This window comes from Corythoichthys intestinalis, chromosome 12 (assembly GCF_030265065.1).
Source record: "Corythoichthys intestinalis isolate RoL2023-P3 chromosome 12, ASM3026506v1, whole genome shotgun sequence".
Taxonomy (NCBI): Eukaryota; Metazoa; Chordata; class Actinopteri; order Syngnathiformes; family Syngnathidae; genus Corythoichthys; species Corythoichthys intestinalis.
In genome coordinates, this window is record NC_080406.1 from 44,922,184 (window position 1) to 44,931,260 (window position 9,077).

Sequence of the window (9,077 nt, forward strand, 5' to 3'; positions counted from 1 at the left end):
ATGGCAAAAAGAAAAAAAGGCTAGGTTTATTGCACTTTTTAGCAGGATTGGACAGAGGAACTTGCCTTTGTGGAGATGATAACATTGAATCCATGAAAAGGTCAAATATAAAGCAGCACTTCGACACCCGCCATACATTTGCATCAAAATATCCTGCGAGGGACAACAGGAAGAAAACATGTCAAGAGCTACTATCAAGAGTGCAAGCTAGTCAGCAGCAACTCCGTGTTTGGACCCAACAAGGTGACTGGAATTCGGCTGGCTTTGCTGGCGCTTTAGCAATTGTGAGGAACAGAAAGCCATTCACAGATGGGGAGTGGGCCAAAGCATTCATACTTGATGTTGCCAATGAAATTTTTGACAACTTTTCGGATAAAGACAAGATAATTAAACGGACAAAAGACATGCCTCTGTCGGCAAGAGCAGTTCATTATCGTACCATGATGATGTCGAATCAAAATGAAGGACATAATTGCCGCTCCGTTTTTTCTCTCTCGCTTTGGATGAGTCAACAGACGTAAGCAATTTATCCCAGTTCACCATGATTGCAAGATTTTGACTATGAAAAGGAAAACAACAGGGGATGATTTATTTAAGTCCTTCACTGGGTTCGCCTAGAAAAAAAAAAAAATCTACCAATGGACAAACTTGTTTCAATGTGCACTGATGGTGCTCCGTGCGTGGTGTGGGAAAAACAGGATTTGTGGCGCTTCGTGGAAATGAAGAGAGACACATCCTTAAATTTCTCAATGCGTACATGAAGCTTAACCCCACCAAGTATCAACCAGACTACAAAGCCATCAGCAGAACCATGCAGCACCAGAAGTCGCATTAATGGTAAGAAATACTCATCATTGATTATCAACAGCATAGCAATGTTATTAAAAAGAATGCAGACTTATTTTACTGTAAAAACGTTGAAATTACTTGTATTTGTGGTTTTAAACATTTTGAATGGCTCTCACGGAATTACATTTAAAAATATGTGGTGGTCATGGCTCTGTCAGACAAAAAGGTTCACTCCTACCAGTAACAGTACCCCCTATCCAGTGAAGATAGAAAAAGAAGCAAGATACCACCAGAAAGACATCATATTAAACATGCATTTTGGATTTACCCAGCACATGCAGTAAGTTATTTTATTATTTTTTTTCTCTTTTTCAGTGTACTTTATTGCTTACTTTAACCTAATGCCTTTAATGTGATTAGGGGTGGGTATTGTAGCTTGAAGTATATTGTGATAAGATCCAATATTTGTGATGACGTATTGCAATACGCCTTGCAAAATATTGAGCAATGCTTGCCAAACCTGTTTACATACAGTATGGAAAAAAAAAAAAAAAAAAATCAGAAACATTTGATGTTTGATTGCTGTCAATATCAGTGAATGAGTTATTGTAGACCCTTCATAACTGTTGCTAAATACATTTTTCACTTCACTTATAGGATCCTTTTTTGTGACATCAAAATACTAATAAGCATACTCCACTGTGTGTAGCTTATCTTACATTGGAGTAAAGGAAGAGTAGAGGAAGACCCGGGAGAGTGGTGCAATGTCTACAATATGGGCAGAGTTAGGAAGAAACAAACATTCTATATTCACTATCTCTTGTGGGAGTTTGCGTAGTAAACGTCTCTCAGCGTCAACACAGATGAAAGTACCCAGCAGAGGCCCGAGCTGCTTACTCAACCTCTATAGATTTCCTTTGGTTTTCCTCCAGGGACCTTGCATCCACTGTACTGTATGTACTTAAGAATTTCCATCTTGACAGAGTTTTCCACCCTTAAATGTTGTTTGGATTTAATGGCATTAAAGGGCAATTGAATATGGAGCAAAGTGAGTTTAATAGACGGTCCCCCTGCTTTGACTTTTTAAAGTTTGATTCCAGAAGTATTCTAGTTGGACAAGCCGATGTAACTGAATTTAAAGTTCCACAATCTTGTGGCATTTAGAGGCTGTCCCAGGAGATTTTCTTCTCTTCCTTCCCGCTCTCTTTCACTGTCTGTCTCATTCTCTCTATCCTCAGAGTGCAGAGTGGCACTTCTGTGGCATCACTTGCCTTCCCCTGATGTCACGTTTGACCTCTTTCTGCTGCCTCTCCTAAAAGGAGGCAAGCACGCGATCCCGCAGCAGCTAGGATGAATCCTGTTATGTCATTTATAATACATGTATTATCGCCCCCAAGTTCACGAGGTCTACTGTAATTCAAAAGGATAGCCTGAACTCGCAGTATTATTAAGATATCGCTGGGAGAGGTTATGGGTTAAGGGGTGAATATACTAAACCAAATTTTCTCACAGTGACTTTGAAATTAATACTTGTAAATGAAGCTGTATGTCACACATTTTTAACCTTGTTTACTTCACCTGTTTACAATAGCACTGTCCAACGTTGTATATGAAATGAGCTCTGGGAGATATGCTGTTTAGACAAGGAAAGCACACAAACAGCTTTGCTGACACAATTCTGTATGTAATTACTTTTAGAGGTTGCACAAATAACAGACGGAAGGTGACCTTTTCACAATATTTATTTATGCTTGAAATTTAATCTGGCCTTTCTAAAAAAGAATGAGCGGAAACGCTCAAATATCAAAAGGAGGCGTGTTTACTTAATGTTTTTTGTTGTTCAAAGATTCAAATAGAAAAAGCCTTCTGTTTACTTTCTTTTTATCGTGACTTGAAAGAAGTTGATCGTTGACAGTCACTTTGTTTCTTCTAAAAAAGATAACATGTAGGAAATTTGAAAACTGTTGATGTAATTTTAATTTTACAACCTTTCAAGCTGCTCAGTGTTGTGTTTGTTTCTTCAGTAAGTTCTCAGCCTACAAGAAAGTGGAAATTGTCACTTATGACATGAAAACACCGCAATTTGTCATCAAAATTCCCTGTAGAAATTGCCTGCATTGTATCTATCTCACTGTGAGAGAGGTCTAATTCCGACATACTCATCAGCTTATCTCTCCTCCGCCTTCGACTCCTGTCTCCTCCCATCTTCTGGAGCGCTAACTCAAAGCTAATTTGCAATTCTCACAGGCAGAGTATCGCTTGTCTCATCTTGGTGCTAGGTAACTAAATTATGGGGGGATTGGGAAACATAAGCTGAAAAAGAAGCAGAAAGAATTTCAAGGAAGTGGAGCAAGTTGCAATCTTGACTTTTTGAAAAAGGGACGTTACCAGTGTAGTGCTTCGTGTGAGTGACTGTGTCAGTGCAGGGAGAGGTGGAGTTGAGTGTGAGTGGCCACTGTCATCTAAGAAAAAAACATTTATCATATGATTGTAAAACACATGAAAGTAGTTGGATGGGTGTCAAGACATCCCCATGTCCCTCGCTAAGTGTGTATTGGATGTTTGTTCCATGCTGTGTAAGCATCTGTCTACATAACAGCCTTTGGGTAATAGCGGACAAAGCCTCTACCTGCTGAGCGACACGTGCACTTGCTTACATCCACAGTGGTGGTTTTATTGCATATCACACCAACAGGCTCCAATATAGGTTATTCAAACCTAGAGGCATCAACCATAAGTGAGACATCAGATTTCCAACATCACCATGTTGATGTTAGCAGGGAATGACAGAAGCTTTAGAAGCACTAACTGGACAGCTGTATTACATTACTTTTTTTCTCCACAATTGATGTGCAATCACACAGACTAAACTGGTACTTTTATTCACAATTGTACAGTGGGTTTATTTTCATGTAGTAAATGATGACCTCTATAGGAGATAAGACCTGGTCAGGGACTCGTGTCACCATACAGGCAAGACAAGATTCCTTGTGAATAGAATATGCTGAGAACACAAATAAATGTGTCTTTCAAAAGGAATATATCATTGTACATTCCAGTTTTTGAAAAGGGTTATTGGTGTTTATGTGGCAGTGCATGACAAGGTTATAATAGTCCCATTAAAAACGAGTTATTGACTGGCACGTAGGGTCAATAGCTGCGTTTTCAACACACAGAGTATTATGTGAAACCAAAATGTTGCTATGAAAAACACCTGAAAACAAAAATTAAAAAACAACCCCCCCAAAAAGTTTTTCCAGATATTTCAATGTCTAAAATATATCGTAACATCGCAACGGAAACACTTTTTTTCCCCCTGAATTTATACTGCACAGAACAAGACATACAGAGTCACATGATCGCTTCCCCACATACATTTTAGGTGTCCATAATCTTTTAGTCTCTCACAAGATGAGATTTCAGTTAGGAAGCTTTTTCGGGGAAAAAAAAAAAACTAAAGTTATATGCAGTAGTACCACTACAGACGAAGTTAATTCGTTCCAGGACCTTGTTTGTAAGTCGAAATGGTCGTATGTCGAGCAGGATTTTCCCATAAGAATACATTATAATTCCATAAATTTGTTCCAAAGCCCGAAAACCTACACTAAATCCTTAATAAATACTGGTTGTACTATTACAAATGGCGATTACACATAGCAAAAATTGATGAATTATATATAAAATTTGGAATAATATAACTCCTGTAATACTGAAACAAATCGGGTTCTAATGTGGCAGACATTTTCTGCGTGCTGTACCTGAACACACCGTGTGACTGACGTGACAGTGAGATAGAGAGTGCGATAGATATTTTACTTTCTCTTTTAATGTTTTGTTGCTGGCGTCAACTTCGGCAGACATTAGAAGTTTTGTGTTGCACAAATTGATGGATAAAATGATTAGAAACCTGACAAAGCTGACAATTTCTTTGACCATGTTACTGCAACAAAGACTGGAGGACCGTCGAGATCAACATTCTATAGATCAACATTCTATGGCCGTATTGTCGAGCCAGTTCACGGATGCGCACACCACGCTCATTTTTTTGCTATCATTTCCATCTTCATTCCAATGCTAAGCGTCACCTTTTTTCTTTTCCACCACCTGCACTAATGTTGGAACTCGTGTTTTCTCTCACAAGAAAATCTGCCTTGAGTCAGTCTTCCGGCATAAATTGTCGTATTTCGAGCATGTCGTCAGATGTAGAAACAAATGGCGAGTCAAATTTTACGTCGGATGTCGAAAAGATCGTGTGACGAAGCGATTGTATTTCAAGGTACCACTGTGTGTGTGTGTGTGTGTGTGTATGTATGGCGGAAAACACTCAGGTGACTTGAAGTTCCGCTCTGAGACCCCCAATTTCGTCAACTTTCAAAATTGTCCGATATGCATGCGTGATACATAATTTGAATTCTTAACATATCAATTTTCTGGAGGAAGAAAAATTTTGAACTGAAGGGCATTAAAAAAAAAAAAAAAAAAAATTAAACAGCGAAACCCTATCTGGAGGTGAGAGCACGCGAGAGCAGAATTAAAGACGCCATGACTTTAACGAGATATTATCGGGTACTTACCTTGTTTGGATCCAAAAACTCCATGTAGCATGTATCACTGAGTGGCAATACACAGCTGTGAATAGCCACAGCTGGATTTTGGGGGAATTTTATTGGTGAACCACAGTAATATAACAAGGGTACACGATGCAGAAATCGCAGACATCAAGGAATGGTCGAGATTTTTTTTTTTTCATATAGTTACCTTGTTAAACATTATTTTCCAATTTTTCTTTGTTTGTATCGGATATTATCTAAAATATCGGGGAAAATGCGACAGTAACGAAAAAAATACAATTAAGCGATAGTTATGAGGTAGATAGCCGTGACTTTTATTTTTTCATTGTGACGAAATTTGTTTAAAATATGTGAGTGAATAATTTTTTAAAGGTGTTTTTTTTTTTCCCAACTAAATATTAGACATCAATTAATGATTCTAAGATAAAAATTATAGACATTTCAACTAATATGATTACTTACCTTCTTTTTATGGCTAGGTTGAAACAAAAGCGGTTGCGCGATGTCTGTAAACGGGGATTTACAGGGTAAAACGGACAAATTAAAAATAGTTCTGGGGCTTATTGCGCCATGAATCTGCTATGGCAGCAAATAGAAATATTGTTCTATCAAACACAACAGTTTTTTTGGCTTAAAATACAACAGTTTCTTTTAAAGAGGAGAGCAAGAGCAGAAACTGCTTTTTCAGTCTTGTCCGTGTTTTCCGCCATACAGTATATATATATATATATATATATATATATATATATATATATATATATATATATACAGTATACACACACACACACACACACCGGTAAAACCTGTAATGGAAACACAGTTAAGTTACACATTTTTTATGAATGTTATATCACACGGAAGTGTTACAATTAAGACTGTTATGTGATTTGAAGATCAAGGTCTAAGATTGGAAAAAAATTTAGATCAATCATGTGCATATGCATATACAAACTGACTATTTTGGCAGATTTTGAACAACCCCTCAAAAAGGGACCAATGTTGATGGTTTTCAAGGGTTTTATTACACTCCAGTCGAGGTAACTGTAAAACCAAACACACAAACATTACTCAAATTGTCCATTAAAATACAAAATGCATTACATTTATCAGGCGCCCAGTGGCCTTACATAGTATAAAAACTATTAGTTAAAAAAATGACATAAAAGCCCAGTAAAAAAAAAAAAAAAATATATATATATATATATATATATATATCTTCATCAATTTGACTTTATTTCAAAGACATTTGTTTTGATTTTGAAAAGACAAAAAGATTAACTTTGAAAATAAAATGGAGAAAAAAAGAAAAATAACAGCCTTGGAGATTAATAAAAAAATATTGGATGATTCTTGCAAAGACAACACGTTTCTATTGTACATTCATTCGTGTCCCGTATTTTTTGACAATCAACATAAGCTGCCTGAAGTGTATTCACGCCTGGGACCTGTTATATTTTTCCAACTGTAACTCATTACAGTCTACCAAGAAACTAATTGTTGAGAGGTACAATAAAGAATATTCCATTTGTATTGAGGCAAAAAAATGAATTCGGATTGGACACAAGCGCACCGGATAGGTTAAGATTCCAGGGCGCTATGACCTATGAACTAAGTATTTATAAAGGTCTTTTTGCCTGATATTAAGGCCATTACGAACACTTATCAACATATATTAATGTTGATAAGCATTATATAAAGGACTTAATAACACTTGTTAACTGTTATTCATGCTTTTTCCTAGGACATTAATCTAAAGTGTTACCCAGAACTGAACTGCAATTAAAGTAAGGATTACCATGGCATTGTATGTGACCATGGCATAGGTGAACTCCAGCAGTGCTAGCAAGTAGTGAACTTTTATTGTTGATTGGATGCGATTATCAGTGTACTGATGTGGCAACTTGAAAGTATCAATAAATGTGCTCGCCCTTCTCAGTTAGAAGCCTCTGGCTTCAGATGTCTGACTGTGCAGTCAATAATCTGCTTTACAGTCCAGGCTAAGTCAATAAATGTCATAGAGAATATTTTTCTTAACATTTACATGCCTTCCAAAGTATGAAATTGTGCTATTGAATCCAAACACGCTGTAGACAATTGAATATTCATTTAAATGTCCATTTTATGGCAATTCTGATTGTAATTTTTCTCTCGCTAGTGAAATTTCAACCATATTAGATGTTGCGGTAGATCCTTTTGTGAATTTTGAATTGCATGGGCTACTGAATCCTGATGCTTCACCTTAAAACATATTTTGGACAACAAGTCTACCTTTACAGGAAACCTTTTTTTAAAAGGAAATGTGAATAAAATGACAAGCTTGAATGAGTTTGTAGCTAAAGAATTTGATAGCCATGACCTCAAAAAGTTGTAGTGATGAATTCAAACACAGCTTGTAAGCCACTTAGGGTGAATAGACAAAATCCCATACTCGAGATCCTTCAAAACTTAAAAGAGTGAATGCGGTTATAGAAGCGATCAAGGTGGCAACAACTCTCTGACCATTTTAATTTTAATACTGTTGATGAAGTCCATTATGTGCGTGCATGCATGCATGCGTGCTTGCCCGGGGGTCTGTCTCCTCCTCCACCTTCTCACCCTTGTTCTCATGGCACTTCTTGGTCACGCTACAGGCTGACCGGGTCACAGCACACAGTGCATGCAGAAGGGCTCGAGGACAGGAGCCTTCTGTACACAACATTATACTTCAAAGATAGCTTGGATAAAACACTAATCAGTGGATGTCCTTCACCTTAAAGTTGTGTAAGTATAAAATGTCATGACTTCAGCACCATGGATAGCTACCTAAGGCAAAACACATAAAGCACAATGATGACTGCTGGATATAAGGGGATTACTGTAAAGTAAATACTGTATACCAGGGGTCACCAAATTTGGACCTCGAAGCCATCAAGCCTGTCGTGTTTTCTACGTCTCTCTCCCCTAACACACCTGAATCAAATGATTATGTCATCAGCAACCTCTCCAGAAGCCTGATAATGATCCAGATTATTTGATTCAGGTGTGTTGGAGGAGGGAGACATGGAAAACACGAAAGGAAAAGTGGCTCCGAGCTGCCAGAAACAGCGGTGGATGTCCAATCCATTTTAACTGAATAAATTTGTTTATTTGCCCCTCCCAGTCCAAAAGGATTGGACTTCTAGCACTATCAATGGAGCTGAAGAGATTGCCAGTAGGCCAGTCCTTCCAGTTTAAATGAATTGGGCGCCCATCTTTGTTAATAGCAGGGAATGAGTTGCTATCTGGTTGTGTAACATTGCCAAATATTTTTTTTACTGACCTGAGGAATTCCTAATCACCATCTGTCCTTTCTGTCCCTGTAAAGATGTAATGCGTAGGTGTCAGGCATGGGAGGGACCTTATGCTTCCATGGTAATTAAAAAAAGCTTTCAAATATAAATATACTATAAAACATTTTTGAGGTCCACTGCATTTAATTGAGGCATCTTATATGCACAGTGACCTGCTCGAAGAACAGAAATATTTCACTTGAGAGTTGAATATATATATATGGCGGACAACACAGACAAGGGTGAAAAAGTAGTTTCTGCTCTTGCACCCCTCTTTAAAATAAACTGCTGTATTTTAAGACAAAAGAACTGTTGTGTTTAATAGAACAATATGGCTATATGCTGTTGTAGCAGTTTCATGGTGCATTATGTCCCCAAACTATTTTTAATGTGTCTGTTTGACCCTGGA

At 37.5% G+C, this 9,077-nt stretch overlaps 1 long non-coding RNA gene across 1 annotated transcript; it reads right to left on the reverse strand.

Moving 5' to 3' along the window:
• Positions 1–6,667: 6,667 nt before the first annotated feature.
• On the reverse strand, positions 6,668–8,852 carry LOC130926834 (uncharacterized). The gene is made up of 3 exons (XR_009066286.1): positions 8,659–8,852; positions 8,110–8,162; positions 6,668–8,045 (listed from the first exon to the last, which is right to left on the reverse strand). It is a non-coding gene; the product is annotated as an uncharacterized LOC130926834 (long non-coding RNA).
• Positions 8,853–9,077: the final 225 nt, after the last annotated feature.